At 40.8% G+C, this 18271-nt stretch overlaps 1 protein-coding gene across 2 annotated transcripts in view; it reads left to right on the top strand.

Moving 5' to 3' along the window:
- Positions 1 to 18271, top strand: part of SYT16 (synaptotagmin 16) — a 1077368-nt gene that overhangs the window by 110777 nt on the left and 948320 nt on the right. The window lies entirely within an intron of this gene.

Here is an 18271-nt window from a genome sequence, read left to right as displayed (position 1 = left end):
CACCTAACTTAGTGTCTTTGTATTCATAGGTTCATAGGTTCATACTAGGCTATCTGCCCAAGGGCATTTATAAGCCTAGCCCAGAGTTTTGTGGCTTTCGCCACCCCTTTAGTTTGAAGGATACTATGCCCATTATTTTGCTGTGCCTTTGTCAAGCAGTGACACTGAGGTAATCCCTGGGGTAGATCTGCGATCTCCCATCCATTGGTCAAGATTTCTCTTGAACAAAGCCAGCGAGGTGCTCTGCCTCACATGTACCGGGATTTTGTTCCACAGCATAGGGAGTCTCTGGGTGATGAATCTGTCCCTCCAGCACGTCCTATTAATAACCGTGTCAAGGTTTAAGTCTCCCGCCCTTGTAGTTCTGAGGGATCTAGATTTTTTGAGGTGAAGCATGTTCATCAATTCCGGGTTGGACATGGCCTTGTATGTCAGGCACAGGTCACCTCTGAGCAGACGGTAAGCGACTGAATAGAGCTGGAGTTCCTTCAGTCGGGCAGCATAAAACATATTTTTGAGACCCTTTATCCTTTTGGTGAGGAACTTTTGGGGCATATATATTAATTCTATGGCCATAAACTTAAAAGTATGTGTCAAACCTTCAGTTATCACATGTTTGGCCAAAGCATTGCTGTCATCTTCTCTGTTGATGGCATATACATGTTCTCTAACATGTTCCCTAAGGGTCCTATTGCCTACATAAAAAGATGTGGATACATTTTTATGCATTAATATTAATGTGCACACAGCTGATTGGTTGCACAATGAATTGAATGTGGAATTTAAACATAAGGGATTTGTTAGTGGTTGAACAGTCTGATGAAGCATTCGTATGTAATGTGAAAGCGCTTACTGGACACAGAGTATGTTTTTTGGTTTTACTTTTAATAAATGGTCAACAATCAACTTCTTATCATCATGTTGTGCCTCAGAGAGTTTTATTTTTGTATTATTCTTTGTATGTTACTAATTATGGGCCTGTCATTTCAGTCCTTTGCTAGATGTCAGGCCAGTTGTTGGTACATTTATTCTTTGGCAGTTTAGTCTGCAGTAGGTCTCATGCCTGAAAATGTTTTAAACAGCTTCTAAAAGTCTCGGCATTGCATTGGCTAAGCACTGTGTGAGCTTACCTTGGTAACCAGAACAGCACTTTGTCATGGATAATGTATTTTCCCCTTTCTTGTTCTCACCTTCATAGCTAGGTTAGCTGCCCTTGTGGGCAATTTTAAACCTAGCCAAATTTCTTTGAAGAGAATCAAACCCTGTACCTCTGGTGTGAGAGGTAAACACCTTAACCATTATACCAAACCCACCCACTTTGTTCTATATAAAGTGGTTGTTGGGGGTGGGGTGGGGTGGGAACGGGTTGCATGCTGATGCTTTTGAATAAAAATCACAAATGAGTATGGAAATCTGTGCTGTTTGTAGTACTACTGATACAGCTTACTGTTCACTTGAAGCTGTTAAAAGAAGGACAGAGCAACGAAGTTACACTAAAGTACAGAAAATGAGGACTGAGGCTGGGAGCAGGCACCCAGCTAATCTGAGGGAGAGTTAATGAAATCAGCGGTTTGGTGATAGCAATAGGATTATCATCTTCCCTTCAGCCAGGATGTCACCACTGGCAGTAGAACCTTGCTTAAATAATCAGTATAAGGAAATAAGCAAAAAGAACCATACTGTTGACTCTTTAGAAATGTGTTGTTTTAACAAAAACGTGTTGTCTAGGTACATGGTGCGGATTTGCAAATATAAGCTGTCTAATGACAGCTGATGCACTAAAATCATTTTGCACAAATGCCTTGAGTGCGGCTTGCATCTGGAGTGCAGCCTTTAAGGATTTTATTGCTCACATTACCATAAGTTTTAAAGTACAGGTACTCCACTGGGGAATACTTAGTATTTTTTAACATTGTCCTTACTAGTTGTCCCGTGCAAATTATATCCTCATATTATAGCACACAATTAATATACTGAGACAGATTCTACCACATTAGTTGTATGCTGAGACATTGATTAAAAAGACTGGAAACTCTTGCCTTCCTGCATATACATTTATCAGAAAATTAGAGTATTGTTAACTGCTGCTGTAAAAGATGCTGTTCTAGAGAGCATTTCTTTCTGTTTTATATGTATGCTGAATCAGTCTCCAATAGGATGGGAGACAAGGCGGATGTGTAGTCTTGAAAATAATGGGCATTCTACACGCTGTAACAAACAAAATATAAATAGCTTCTGAGAAAATGAATCCTGTTATTCAGCTACAAAAACTGAGGGATAAATCACTAATTATGTAAAACATAATGGATGTTTAGTGACCAGCATGTTGCCTTGTGAATATGTGAGGTATTAAACTACCATGACTGCATAAAATCGGTTTGAGGAGAAAAATATCAGTGAGCACATTTATCCCTCTCCAGGGAGGGTGAGTTACGTTTGATTAAAAGAGCTTTGTTGTTCTGCAGGAACTGAGACAACAAAAATCTGTTTGGTATGGCTGAGATAGGAAGCATTGATTTAACCTAGTTGTAAGTGATTCTGTCAGCAGCTTTTCATTTCAGTAGGCAGGCTGCATAGTAAAACAAATTTAGGTTGCATTTCAGGTAGAATGTACTTCCATATAATTTGCATCTTTTGTATCTTCATCAATTTTTGCTTCCAGCATCAGTGTGCTAAGAACTTCTGCGCAAGGATTTTGGAGGGTAAGAAGATGAGACAGGAAGACAGAAATTTAAGTCATAGGTGTGATTCTAATGGGACTGGACAGTAAGGATCAGTCAAAACATGCCTTTTATTTTATTGCAGCAATGTGGCAGAAAGAGTCCAACTAGTACAATAGTGCTACAGAATGCTAATTTTATTTTTTTTGTACATTTTTAAATCCATCTATAATTAATCAGATTTTTAAAATAGAAACCCAAGTATGACTGGTTGCTATGCAAATTTCCTTTCCAGAGACTGACTTGGTTACCCAGTTGCTAGGGAATCAATTACATGCTTTTTGCTTTAGAGATTTTTTTATTTGCAGGTTACACTAACATTCAGCTTGATCTAACAAATAATAATAATAATAGTAAAAAATAGTCTGGCAATATAAACCACTAGACCAGAATGAGTTTTAAAAGATGTTCGAAATTATGTATCTTCTTGCAATTTTAAATTCTGCAGAGTTCTGTATTGTTCAAGGCACACACTGGAAGTTTTGCACATAAGGTTTCAATCCATTCAGTGTTGTCAATGTATATGTGACTTCTATATCAACCTTGACACAGTTAGAGTCTACTAGGCAAGCAGATAAGAGAAGCAGATTGCCAGTCTTAGGTCATCAGATCTTTGGCATTAACAAATGTTCATACAGGAAAATAAATTGCTTTTTAAAACCATGATAAACATAGACAGACATGCAGAATCGGGGAGAGAGAGACAGAGACATAAAAACACACAGACACACATGCACGAGCATGCACGCACACTCACACACTCTCTCTCTCTGTCACTTTTGTGGAGCAATTTTGATTATAAACTGTTAGAGAGTAGTGGAGTGCATGTATATACTAGTGGTGCAAAAAGCCTAAATAGTAAGCTATTGATGGTTAATCTGACAACAATCTTTGTACAAGTTAATCTATACAACAATCTTTGTACAAGTTAATCTATACCAATCTCTGTACAACAGATACAGTTCATGTGAACCAAAATTATGCACTTCTTTTTGCTTGCTGCCAGAGGATACTGCTGTGTGCCTGTCTGGCACTGGAGTGGTAACCCATTAAGCAGTAAGCTGGTATTATCCAGCTGACTTTTCTGCAAAAACTGTTGCTGTAGGATCTGTGGTCTCCTTTAGGAAAACATTTTAGTGAGGGAATCCGAGTGGTCTGTTATGACCAAGTGAAATGTACAAAGTGTAAAAAGTATAGTTTAACATATATGTACAAAACCCTTTACCATTAGTACATACAAAATATAAAATGTACTTACTTGAGGAGTACACGCATTCATGCAGATAAGGCAGGTTTTAAATTAGTGTTTTTGCAAAGGGGCAAGCCACTTTGCACCGCTGCACTCCCTTACTTATATATACTCATATCAAGGTCATTGCAGGTCAGAGAAACAGCAAACATTGTTAAAACATGAAAACGCTGATTGCTCTTCCGTAGTCTTAGGGGATAATAAAGAGTAAAATACATCCCTGCCGTAAGTAGAGAGAACACCTCAAGCCAGCAGTAACACACGTAGCTCGAGCTTGAGCAAGTCAAAGCATACCACTGCAAACAGTCTGTGTGATCCATTGTACTCTTTGACCTCTGACCCCTCCCTTACTCAGTATGCCACTGCTATTGTCCCAGAACAAAACTTAACATGGTGGCACTGTTATAACTTTCGGCCTGGAAATTTTAAGAGAGTTTGTTAGTCCTGTACTTTTCAAACAGAAATTAATAACAAATTTTCTCATGAAAATGAGCGTACTCATGCAAATGTTGTCATCTTCTAATACCGACTTTGTGTGACTTACATGCTGCTAAGGTCTCCATCTCTTCTTGTTTGTGCTTTGTTGTATGCGACTGACCACTGTTAACAAGATGTGATATTTTTCTACTCACTACAAATCTTACCTGTGGTTTGCTATAAAATTACTCTTTCTGATTGGAAATTACATACCTGTCCTTCTTGTATACCATATGCAGGTGCTGCCTTTTGGGTAATTATGTCATCGCAGTTATCTTTTGATTCACACAGTGCTATTTGATATATAATGCTAATTTTTACTGGTGTTGGTTACTGACTGAATTTACTTGTTTATGAGTTTCAAATCTTTTTTAGTGTTTTAAGTTACTTCTTTTCAGAGGCATAGCTAGGGTGGGGGTGAAGTAGGCAGCTGCGCTGGGCACAGGATGTTAGGGGAATGGTGACAAGATACCAGTTGGTCGGTACAGTATTAACAGCATTCTGAAGTGCTTTACTGTGTGGTATAAGGTGTGGCTGTAGTTTTATTTTATTTTATTTTATTTATTTATTTTTGTGTGGTTCCCTACAATTCTTATTCTTAAATGTGAAAGAGATTTTTGCATTACTAGGTCTTTTTTTTTTTTTGCTCCTCAGCAATGGAAAAGTGTGTGGGGGCACACCAGACTTGAGACTGGCACAGGATACCAGAATGGGTACATATGGATCTGCTGCTTTTACTCTTTATATTAATATCTGTATAGGTTCATAGGATTATAGGTGTGTACTAAGCTAATGACCACAAGGACCTTTTTAAGCCTATCCAGGCATTACAAATCTCTAATAAGTTCTGGTACCCTTGGTAAGTGTAAGCAAGAGATTGGGAGATGAAATGTTTACGAGCAGTGGCCTGGAAAATGAAACATTTACAGGCTTGTCTGTGGCCATTAGAAACACATGGTGCAAAAGATGGAATGAAATTCCTGTTCCCTATGCAGTTGTTCAAGTTGCACTTGAACTGGCTTAAGGAGGAAGTTTGCTTCACATGGATGGGGAGCCTGCTGTAGAGAACGGGTAGTCTCTGGGATACATACCTGCCTCTCCAGCAGGTCCTACTTATATCACAGGTAAGGTTTAAGTCTTTAGAATGGGTAATTCTGATGCTGTTTGTTTTGTGGATATGTAGGAGGTCCATCAGAGTGGGGTCTGACAATGCCTTGTATGCCAGGCATACATCTACCCAGAACAGTCTGTGGGAGGAGGAATACAGGGATAGGGCCCTGAGGCAGTCTGCAAAGGACATGTTACTTATGCACTGTATTCTTGTAGTGAGGAACTTCTGTGGATGTTGTTGGATGTGCCTGGTTAGGCACATACCAAAGGGGCATTGTACTCAATGACAGGTCTGATGAATGCCGAATGCAGTGGAGCAGTGACCTCCTCCTTGGACCTAGATGCCATACATTTGTTTATAAGTTGCACACCATAGAATGATTTCCTCACTACTGTAGACGTGATGGTCAAAGGCTAGTTTACTATCTATGTGTGTCCCCCACACAATCATACCCATCAACTGTCTCTGATTTTCAGGGACGTTCCTGATTTTGACTTAAATTTTAGCTCTGTTCCTCCTGATCCCTCCTAAAACTGGTGACTTTGGAAGAAAGGTGGCTAATTACACTTAATAAATAATGACAATAATTATGAGCTATAGACTTCTTTTAGTTCAGAAAATGTGTATTATTTCATATTCTCTTATTCTGTCAATATCTCAAGTTAGTAATACTAATATTTTAAAAGCGTTCCTGATTTTTTTCTGGATTTGCCCCTAATTCTGTAGAAATTTGTCTCCGATTGGTTGAGAGTTATGTACACAATTGTGTATTGCATTTGAGGTTGGAGACATAGCTAAATAAAGCTTGTGGTTTTCCTTGGCGTGTGAGGCCAAATTTACCTCAAATTTGGCTTTGATGGACTTTATTTGTCCTCTGACTTGTTTATCTAGTTTGATGAGAGTGCTTTTATCCTGCCCAGTGCTACACCTCCTAATTTGTCTTTGTTTTCTTCCTTGTGTTATACAGCCTATTAATGTTGTGATTCTACCAGGGTGTTTCTTTGAATTAGTTCTGTTTTTCTTCCTGGTGGGTACAGCTACCTCCAGGTAGCTATTAACATGATTGTATAGGGTTTTTGTGTATTGTTCTACAAAGGCAGCACTGTTATCAGGGCTTGAAAGTTTGCCAGGTTATCACTTTATAGTAAGCAGTTAGCCTTAGAGTAGTTCCTGAACATTCCTGGGTTAGCTGAGGTTCTGGGTTTTATTTTTACTTCAAAGGAGATCATTTTATGGTCTGACCTTACCAATGCCCATAGGTTCATAGGTAGGTACTAGGCTATCGGCCCTGGGCCCTATACAAGCCCAGTCAAAAAGGTATCCTGGCTTTTAACACCTAAGAAAATTATTTTCCTGTGCCACTGTCAAGCAGAGCCACAGAGGTGATCCCCGGGGTGAATTTCCTATTTCTTATCCAATCATCAAGATTTTTCTTGAAGAGTGCTAATGAGGAGTTTTGTTTGATACAGATAGGTAGTTTATTCCAGAGTATGGGAAGTCTCTGGGACAGGAATCTATCCCTCCAGCATGTTCTGTTTATTGTGGTGACAAGGTTTAGGTCCCTAGAGTGTGTAGCTTGGAGGGATTGGGATTTCTTTAAGTGGAGCATGTCCAACAGCTCTGGGTTTGACATAGCTTTGTATGTTAGGCAGAGATCACCTCTGAGTAGGCGATATGCGACAGAGTAAAGCTGGAGTTTTTTGAGACTGTCTGCATAGGGCATCTGTTTGAGGCCAATCTTCTTTGTGAGGTATTTCTGCAGCCTTTCCAGTGTAGTCTAAACACCCTAGTTGTAGCTGAAAAAGCTGTATTGTAGTTCAGTCCACCCACCCATTCAGTAATGAAAAAGCTCTGCTCTGACTTAGCCTACCTGTCCAGTCAGTAAGTAAATTTATTTTGGGTATTTGAGGTTCTCTTTGCCATTTTAAGCCTGCTAATAGACCAATCATTATTCTTGGCTGGCAAGAAGGTTGGAGAGTAATCACTCCAATACTGTTCGTAGAATCTGTAAATATGATCCCCTCCTAATTGTTGAATCCTAATTAAAATAGACTTTTACCATACTGATTTTTTTACATGTTTTTTGCCTCTGTGTCTGTTGACCATCAAGCCTTCCCTTGTACTGGGTATCCCCAGCACAGAGTTGAGAGCATTGGAGGGGCTGTCATTTTACTAGCCCATTTATGACCAGCAGATCAACTGATATAAAACAAGGATACTTGCAACAAGTCACCCAAACCTCAGAATGTGTGATGTCTTTCTGTGTCCCATCTTAGACTGGCAGTCTGGGATGGCCTTCTTCATTTGCCTGTTTATTTTCAGGATTTTCTATGAGGCAATATAGCTGTTGTACCTTCAAGCACAAGAGGTCATAACAACTGTATTCTGAGTCCTGCCTTGTTTGTGTTGGTTCAGGGGATATTACAAAATGATGACTGTCAGGAATGGATTCATCATATCATGCCTTTTTGTTGAACTACACTTCATCTTTTATTTGTTATGGGAAAAGGACTACTGGCCACAAGAATGGTTGGTTGTTTTCATCCTGTTGTATTTTGTAACAGTTCTTTATGTGCACTGAGGTTGCTGCTTATTTATATTTTCATTGAGTTTTGCAAAGTACTTGGTGTGGTTATCTTAACTTTGTATTTATCTACGAAGCTTAGTTCTGCCTGCACTACAGAGTTAGGATATTGTTAAGAAAAATATATCTTTATGTTTGTACTGGCTTCTCTGTGTTCTTTCGAACCCTGTATAATATTTGTTGTATGTTTTTCTCTGTTGTAAGAGTAATATTATATTGTACAGCTGTGATTTTCATTCCTTACTGTGTCTGACAGTACCACTCCACCCACTGTGTATTCATTTGAGTTGTTGTGTAAACTCCATTCATTTACTGTGTCTAATCTTTTTTGTACTTTTTATGCTTCTTGTCCCTGTTTGGCATGAAGTCTGTACTGCTGGACTCCATTTATCCATTCCCAAACAACACGGCACAAGGACATAGCAGACCTACTGTATCTCCAGTGCATGAAGTGTTAGGACTTTTCCATTTCCTCCGTGTGTGTGTGTGTGTGTGTGTGTGTGTGTGTGTGTGTGTGTGTGTGTGTGTGTGTATATACACACACACACACACACACACACATATATATATATATATATATATATATATATATGTTGTATACGTGGATATGTAAGCAATAACACAATGGGCATGCAGTTAATGGGTATTACACACCAGTTGCTGTGAGTCATGAGCCCAATGAACAACTTCCTTGTTAATTTGAGTGAGCTTTGTTATCCATTCAGTGCATGATCCAGCATTTTTATTGCTCTTATGAAATGGGAGGATATTTTTGATTTTGTGATCATTTTAAGTGGGACTTACTACTTGCTCACAAGTCTGAGTGTGCTTTGTTATCTGCTCACTACATCACCCAGTGTTTTATTGCACTTAGGAAATGTCAGGGTAACTTTGATTCTGGGGTCATTTTGAGTGAGACTTATTTAAGATGTGTATTCAATGTGGTTTCTTGGGCGGACATGGTGGTTGGGCGGCTGCGGTGGTGCAGCGGTTAGCATTGCCGCCTCACAGCAAGAGGTAGTCCGGTTCGATCCTCGGCTGGGGTGCCTTTTCTGTGGAGTCTGTATGTCCTCCCTATGGTCGCGTGGGTTTCCTCTGGGTGCTCTGGTTTCTTCCCACATCCCAAAGACATACTGTAGGTGGATTGGACACTCCAAATTGGCCGTAGGCATGAGTGCGTGCATCTGTGTGCCTTCTGTGGAAGGTTGGGCACTGGGCTGGCAACTCAACACCATAAAACTCCACTGCCAATCATGAGTGGACAGGTGATCCGCTGTGGTGACCCCTAACTGGGAAAAGCTGAACGAAGAAGAAGATTCAGTGTGGTTTCTACACTACTATTAGCCAACTAGATTCTTTCATTGTCTAAGTTCATCTCACTCATGTATACACACACACACACACACACACACACATGCATATACACACACACATATATATATATATATATATATATATATATATATATATATGTATGTAGGTGCATGTATATATATTTGTATAGTAGCATGTTGCTTGTGGGAAATGTGTATGTGTTTTTAAATGTGTTTTCTGAATGTATACTACAGTATAAAGAGTGGGAATAGTCTCAAAGCAGTTAACTATTTCACATGGTCTTAACTGCCCATGGTATAAAGGGGAAAAGTCCGGAAGGCTAAATTGAAGTACTTCACTCATGTCATAGAAATTCATCTGAAAGAAGACCTGGAAGCATGGAGTGAAAGAGAATCTTAATTGGGTTAATATGTGGATTGTACCCTGTGTTGTATACCTTGTGGAATTACTTGTTTTTAGAATTGAATGTTGGTGCCTAAAAGAGACCTGCAGCCTTGGACTTCCTTGAGGTCTTGGAAAGGCCTTCAGCCTTGGACTTCCTTGGTGCCTGTGAGAGGCCTACAGTCTTGGACTTTCCTTTTTTTAAGTCTTTATTAAAACACAATTGCAACGGTGACATAAGTGTGCATACATTAATAGTAAATAAACAAACCAAACCATAGTGATATTTCTCATTGTTTTAATGCAGTATATATATTGGGTTATAAGACAGCCTGTAGCCGGGAAGGGCTTTGTGGACTGTTATAAAGGCACTGTTTGATTTATTTTGAAATTGTAAATCCAGGTGGGTTAGTGTTTAGTTTGTGGATTAGTGAAAGAACCTGTTGTTTTTATGTATGCCTTGCCTCTGTTATCTTTTTCATATTTAAAATATATAAGAATGTTGTAGGATAGTATGGTGGGTTTTAGCCAAGGATATTCCAGAACTGATGCTGTGTAAACAGTATTGTGGTATGTATTAAAAATGATGTATTTTAAATAACATAAATATTGCTGTATTGAATATGTGTTCTTTATGAAAAGACAGATGTATTTACGCATTAGGAAGAGAGATTTTTAAACAGTGCTAGCAATAAGCATTTGATTAGTTTACTAGATAAAGAAATCAAAAAGTTGAACTCTCACTTTGTGCATGTGTTTATGTGTGTGTGTGTGTGTGTGTGTGTGTTAACAACTTCCTTGTTAATTTGAGTGAGCTTTGTTATCCATTCAGTGCATGATCCAGCATTTTTATTGCTCTTATGAAATGGGAGGATATTTTTGATTTTGTGATCATTTTAAGTGGGACTTACTACTTGCTCACAAGTCTGAGTGTGCTTTGTTATCTGCTCACTACATCATCCAGTGTTTTATTGCACTTAGGAAATGTCAGGGTAACTTTGATTCTGGGGTCATTTTGAGTGAGACTTATTTAAGATGTGTATTCAGTGTGGTTTCTTGGGCGGACATGGTGGTTGGGCGGCTGCGGTGGTGCAGCGGTTAGCGTTGCCGCCTCACAGCAAGAGGTAGTCTGGTTCGATCCTCGGCTGGGGTGCCTTCTGTGTGGAGTCTGTATGTCCTCCCTATGGTTGCGTGGGTTTCCTCTGGGTGCTCTGGTTTCTTCCCACATCCCAAAGACATACTGTAGGTGGATTGGACACTCCAAATTGGCCCTAGTCATGAGTGCGGGTGTGTGTGTGCCTTCTGTGGAAGGTTGGGCACTAGGCTGGCAACTCAACACCATAAAACTCCACTGCCAATCATGAGCGGACTGGTGATCCGCTGTGGTGACCCCTAACTGGGAAAAGCTGAAAGAAGAAGAAGATTGTGTGGTTTCTACACTACTATTAGCCAACTAGATTCTTTCATTGTCTAAGTTCATCTCACTCATGTATACACACACACACGCGCACAGACATGCATATACACACACACACACACACACACACATATATATAAGTATATATATATATATATGTATGTATGTAGGTACATGCATATATATTTGTATAGTAGCATGTTGCTTGTGGGAAATGTGTATGTGCTTTTAAATGTGTTTTCTGAATGTATACTACAGTATAAAGAGTGGGAATAGTCTCAAAGCAGTTAGCTATTTCACATGGTCTTAACTGCCCATGGTATAAAGGGGAATAGTCCGGAAGGCTAAATTGAAGTACTTCACTCATGTCATAGAAATTCATCTGAAAGAAGACCTGGAAGCATGGAGTGAAAGAGAATCTTAAATGGTTAATATGTGGATTGTACCCTGTGTTGTATACCTTGTGGAATTACTTGTTTTTAGAATTGAATGTTGGTGCCTAAAAGAGACCTGCAGCCTTGGACTTCCTTGAGGTCTTGGAAAGGCCTTCAGCCTTGGACTTCCTTGGTGCCTGTGAGAGGCCTACAGTCTTGGACTTTCCTTTCTTTAAGTCTTTATTAAAACACAGTTGCAACGGTGACATAAGTGTGCATACATTAATAGTAAATAAACAAACCAAACCATAGTGATATTTCTCATTGTTTTAATGCAGTATATATATTGGGTTATAAGACAGCCTCTAGCCTGGAAGGGCTTTGTGGACTGTTATAAAGGCACTGTTTGATTTATTTTGAAATTGTAAATCCAGGTGGGTTAGTGTTTAGTTTGTGGATTAGTGAAATAACCTGTTGTTTTTATGTATGTCTTGCCTCTGTTATTTTTTTCATATATAAAATATATAAGAATGTTGTAGGATAGTATGGTGGGTTTTAGCCAAGCATATTCCAGAACTGATGCTGTGTAAACAGTATTGTGGTATGTATTAAAAATGATGTATTTTAAATAACATAAATATTGCTGTATTGAAAATGTGTTCTTTATGAAAAGACAGATGTATTTACGCATTAGGAAGAGAGATTTTTAAACAGTGCTAGCAATTAGCATTTGATTAGTTTACTAGATAAAGAAATCAAAAAGTTGAACTCTCACTTTGTGCCTGTGTTTATGCGTGTGTATGTGTGTGTGTGTGTGTGTGTGTGTGTGTGTGTGTGTGTGTGTGTGTGTGTGTGTGTGTGTGTATGTGGGGGGGGGGGGGTTGTGCCTGGGACAAGTTGGACAACAGATGTTCATCATTTTGATCATTGCTGCAGTAGCCATAGTTATATGGGTTATATTCTGCAAAGGATATAACAGCCGGACAGGTTCCAAAGCTTCATGGCACCTTCCATGCAACAAAACCATCAGTTAGCCTCAGCTGACATGACTAAAAGGTTTGGGTGCTAAGCCCTTCAGAGCTTCCCTGCCACCAAAGATTACACTCTTGTGGGGGGTTTTGAGGATCGATCGTCTGCTAGTGCTGTGCCTTTGCTGGGCAGATACGTTCCCTTTGGGGAAAAACTTCCACTTTGTAGAAATGGTTGTTTAATTGTATTTTACTGTTTACAAAAGTTATTTTTAAGCTAGAAGTATGTTTTAGCAGACTGTCACAAGACTTAACTGTACTTTTAAAAGGGAGCACTCTTTTTTTCTGATTGTTTAAAAGTTGTTTAAAGTAATTGAAACCAATTTTTTGTGGCAAAACTGTGTTTATTTTACTTTTTGAGGTGGGCAAAATGTTTTAAAGAGCTTTTTACTTTGTTTTTATGAGAAAAAAAGACTCTATATGTTTACCGACTTTGCTGCTTGTTTCCCTCAGGAAAGCAGCATCATTTTCAACTAGAACATGGAACAAACTACTGGTCTCATGGTCAGTCCTTCTTCTGATCACAACTAGAAAAAGTTAAGCAAATAAGCAATACCATCACAGCAGGTTATTCATTTGCCTCAGCCGCATGTGGGTGACTCTGCTGTGGCCATAGCTTGTTTCTCAGACCACTCATCTTTTACTCAGGATCCCTTTAGTGTAGCACCTACAGCCACTATGGATTGCGGATTTGCCATATCCTCTGTGATTGTTATGCCCCCTCAGTGGGCAAGGGAGAGATAGTCTTGCTTGTCCTTGGAGAGGGAACTGGAAAGTTGAGTCAGAATGTCATGCACATCCCTGGGGAAGCTGCTGCCATTAATAACACTGTTGGCCCCATTTATCCTGTCAAGACAAAACAGAAAACTAAACATGTATTTACTCCTCGTCAAATGTCCTTAAGTAGAAGTAGTTTAATGTGTCTGGATCAGTGTTTAATTCAGGCCGTTAATCCTTCTTATAAGGGGGTTTCTGGTAAAAGAAAGAGAGAAACCTCTTTTTGTGAAGAGATTCAGGGATCTGGATTACACAGGAGGATGAAGGGACAGATACAGGGTTTTCGGTCTCAGATTTCTGATTCAGACTCAGGGGAGAGCTCAGATGTTCTTCATACCACATTGCTGCAGTCCTAACACTTGGGTAGTCCGCTGTCCCAGTCGGCCCGAATACCAAAGTATATGGCTGACGTCGGTCAAGGCGCATTAGTCTGACGTCAGGACGTCAGGGTACAAATGCGCATGACCGACGTCATATCCTCAGTCTTTTTTGCCGCATGGTCCGATGCAGAAGCAGTTTTGCAAGTGCAGGTTGGCGTTCTGAGATTTTCCGAAGTCGGAGTTTCAGACCGAATCCAAGTTGGCTAAGTACGCCGTTGGGGAATATTTTGTTTTTTTCTTGCCTCAGTATTTTACCGGATGTCAGAAAAAGTGAATAACTGTATTTCTTGTGGGAAACAGATACCTCATAGGGATTACCATACCTTGTGTATACCTTGCTTAGGGCCTGAGCACGACGTTGTTGGCTGTCGCCTTGTGCTAGATTTAACAAACGCACTATAAAGAGAAGATTAGATTGTGCCAGGTTAGTTTTTGGGAAGCGGTGTAATTATAAAATGCCGCCGGATGCTCTGACGCCCGCTTCAAAAAGCGCAAGGACAAAACAGCAAAGCCTAGGCTGGAAGAAACGCCTGTACCGGACGCCGGTTCTTTAGAGGGCTCGGTGGAGCCAGGGTTCAGCCAGAAATTTCTTTGGAATCCCGGGGAGAGACTTTATTACTGCAAGATGTGACCTCAGGAGGTAGGCCAGGCGGAAGGGGCTTCTCAGGTAGCTGTTCTTCCCTCCCTTCCTAAGGTGGTTAGGCCCTCCCTGCTGTTTCCAAGGCTTCTCCCAGGGCAGGCCAGGTTTTGTTTCAGGTGTTACCCCTAGTTCTTCAGGGTCTGTACCTAAGAAGCATATGCTTAAGATGGCAGAAGATTTGATTACAATGATTAGAGGTTCTATGCCCCCTCCTGATAAGAGGCCTAGGGTGGAACCTGAGCTTGGGAGTTTTGAGCAGTGTTCGGATGCTTCTGAGTCTTCGGCTGAAGACTTGCAGGAGTATTCCCCTTACTCTGATTCTGATGTAGATGATTCTACTCCTTCTGCTTCTCCTCCTGAGGATTTTTCATTTTCAGAGACTCTTCATTCCATGAGGGAGCATTTTAAATGGGAAGGTCAGGATTTCTCTGATTCCAGGAAAAGGCTTAGGGAATTTTGTTTCTACCCCAGCATAGGCCTTTAGCTATACCTCCTGTTCTAGATGTGGTGGAGGATGTTTTGCAGAGGCTTCTCTGAACCCTGACTCTTTGCCTCCTGCTCCAGTTAAACCGGATAGATATTATAGGGTGCCTGAAGCTCATAAGTATCTATTTAAGAGTCCTAGGGCAGACCCAGAAACTGTTTCACAGGGGCCTAAAGGTGTTAAGGCTTCTGTTGTTAAGAATCCTGTTCCTCCAGATAAAGAGGCAAGGGCTTTGGATAGATGGGGAAAGAAAGTGTATACTTCTTCCACTTTGGCCATGAGAGCTTTGAATTGCCAGTTTCACATGTTGAAATACCAAAATTATCTCCTTTCACAATTAAAGTCTAAGGTAGATGCTTTGGCGGAAGGTATTGAGTGTAAAGAGTTGCAGGATTTAGTTCATGTTTCTGAACAGGTGGGTAAGCATTCTTTGCAATGTGGTTTTGATGCTGTGCAGGCCTCTTCGAGGGTGGCTGCCACTGGTTCGGTTCTTCGCAGGCACGCCTGGTTGAGGGATCAGAATTTAGCTGAGCATGTGAAAACAAGGATTTTAGATGCTCCTTTACAATCTGATGTGTTGTTTGGTTCGCCTGTGGAAGCAGTTCTAAAGAAAATGGAAGACAAGGCTAAGTCTATGCAGACTGTTAAAGATTTTTGCAGGTTCAGCCTCCAAGTTTAGTAGAAATTGGCCTTCCAAGGGGTGGACATATCCTGCTTATGATTCCCAGTCTAGGGGTAGGTCTAGACGTGGTAGAGGCAGAGCTCAAGGTTCTTTTAGGCCTAGAACAGGGAGTTCACCTGCTCAGTCTTCTGGTGAGGGCAGGGGTCAGTCCTTTCGTAAACAGACCCAATGACCTGCCTTTTCAGCTGCCAGAATCTTCTCGTCTGGCAGCACCTTTGGGAGGAAGGTTGGCACTTTTCAAAGAAAACTGGAGTTTAATTACCCAAGACAGATGGGTATTGGATATCATTCATCACGGTTACAGGTTTTATTTCCATACCTTGCCTCCTTTCAAAGGCATGCCAGACATTCCTCCTCAACAAAGGAAAGAGGCTCACAAGCAAATTTCTCTGTTGCTCCAAATAGGGGCCATTCAGCCGGTTCCTGTGCCAGAAAGGGGCCTAGGATTTTATTCTCGCCTGTTCCTAGTACCAAAAAGGGGAACACGTGGAGACCAATTTTGGATCTGTCTATCCTCAACACTTATCTGGACATTCCCAAGTTCAAAATGTTGACGTTACAACAGCTTTTACCTCTGCTGGGCAAAGATCACTGGATGGTAACTTTGGATCTCAAGGAAGCTTACCTTCATGTTCCTATCAGACTAATTTGCAGGAAGTATCTGCTTTTCGAGCTGGGAATTCTCATTATCAGTTCTCTGCATTGCCCTTTGGCTTATCTACTGCCCAGAGTATTCACAAAGGTTCTGGCTCCAGTGATAGCTTTCTTCAGGCTAAAAGGAATACAAATCTATCCTTATTTGGACGATTGCCTGATTCTGGCTCAAGGAAGGGACGTGCTTCTTCAGCATTTGGAATATGTGATAGCAGTGCTAAGATGCCTAGGGTATTCTGTGAACGAAATAAAGTCCAGTCTAGTACCCTCTCAAGACATGTGCTTTCTGGGTGTGAGACTGAATACAGCAACCCAGATGGCCTTTTAACCCCGGACAAACAAAAGAATCTTTCTTTACTTCCAACAACTATCTCATCAGTCCGGGCTGACTGCAAGGACAGTCCTTCAAGCCTTAGGGTTCATGGCATCTTGTATTCTGGTACTTCCCAATGCCAAACTGCATATGAGGAAGCTACAATGGTATCTCAAAATGTATGGACACAGCACTGCCAGGATTTGGACACTGTCATTCAAATAATACCTTGCATTCAAAAGGAATTTTGTGGTGGGCTCAGGAATGTCACCTAAACAAGGGACTCTCTGTGACCCGCCAGAGGCGAGTCAGATTCTAACGACAGATGCCTCAGACACAGCTTGGGGAGCTCATCTGAATGGAAAGTGGATACAAGACAAGTGGCCTGCCAGACTGCAGCATCTACATATCAACATGAAGGAGATGTTAGCAGTCCAGTTTGCATTACTGGCTTTCAAGGATTTACTTCTTCCAGGGCAGGTGTTGATTCTAACAGACAACACAACTGTCATGTGGTACATCAACAAACAAGGGGGAACACATTCTTATCCTCTCTGCAGGCAAGCAATGATTTTGTGGGAGACTGCGTTAAGCTTGCAGCTGAATCTTCAAGCAAGGTTTCTGCCAGGAGCACAGAACTCCTTAGCAGATGTGTTAAGCAGGCAAATCATGGATCCCCACGAGTGGAAACTGGATCTTCATGTATTTCAGACATTGACAGTGTCATGGGGAACTCCAGACATAGATCTGTTCGCTTCTCCACTAAACCACCAGCTGCCAAAGTTCTGCACGAAAAGGTTTCATCACACAGCCTGGAAAGTGGATGCTCTTTCTGTCAGTTGGAAAAATCTTCATGTGTATGCCTTTCCACCTCTGCCTCTCCTCCCAAAGGTACTCCTAAAGGTCAGACAAGACAAGCCAAGGATGATTTTAATAGCTCCAGATTGGCCTCGGCAGCACTGGTACCCATTGCTGAGGAGTCTGGTAAGGAAGCCTCCATGGCCCTTACCTTTGATTCCACACCTATTGTCTCAGAAGGACGGGCATCTACTCAATGTCAAGCTCCACTCTCTTCATCTAACAGCCTGGCATATTCTGTTTTGAACCATAGCAGGTCTCAGCTTCCTCAACAAGTTTTGAATGTGATTATGGAAGCCAGAAGACCTAGTACAAGGAAAGTGTACGCAGGAAAATGGAAGAGATTTTTATTTTGGTGTGTAGCAAAGGATTTGGATGTTTCTGAGCCAAATTTGAGTGTGGCTCTTCAATATCTTACTGAGTTATTGGACAAAGGTTTGTCTTTCTCTTCCATTAAGATTCATGCTGCAGCAATTTCAGCTCACTATGATTGTGACCCACCATTGTTTTCTCATCCTTTGTTCAAGCAATTTCTTAGAGGGGCAAAGAATATAAGAACCCCACGTAGAGCTCCTACTCCTGCTTGGGACCTCAATTTTGTGTTGGAGAAACTCACTCTACAACCTTTTGAGCCTGCAGCTACTGCTGAATTGAAATATTTGTCATGGAAGACTGCTTTTTGTTAGCCATTACCTCTGCAAGAAGGGTGTCTGAATTGCAGGCCCTTATGGCGGTTGAGCCTTTCCTGATTTTTCATAAGGATAGGGTATCTTTACGTACTAATCCTTCCTTTATGCCTAAAGTGGT

This window comes from Protopterus annectens, chromosome 6.part0, assembly GCF_019279795.1.
Source record: "Protopterus annectens isolate FY-2018-M chromosome 6.part0, PAN1.0, whole genome shotgun sequence".
Classification (NCBI taxonomy): Eukaryota; Metazoa; Chordata; order Ceratodontiformes; family Protopteridae; genus Protopterus; species Protopterus annectens.
Note: the sequence above shows the minus strand (reverse complement) of the source record. Positions and strands in the feature narration are given on the sequence as shown.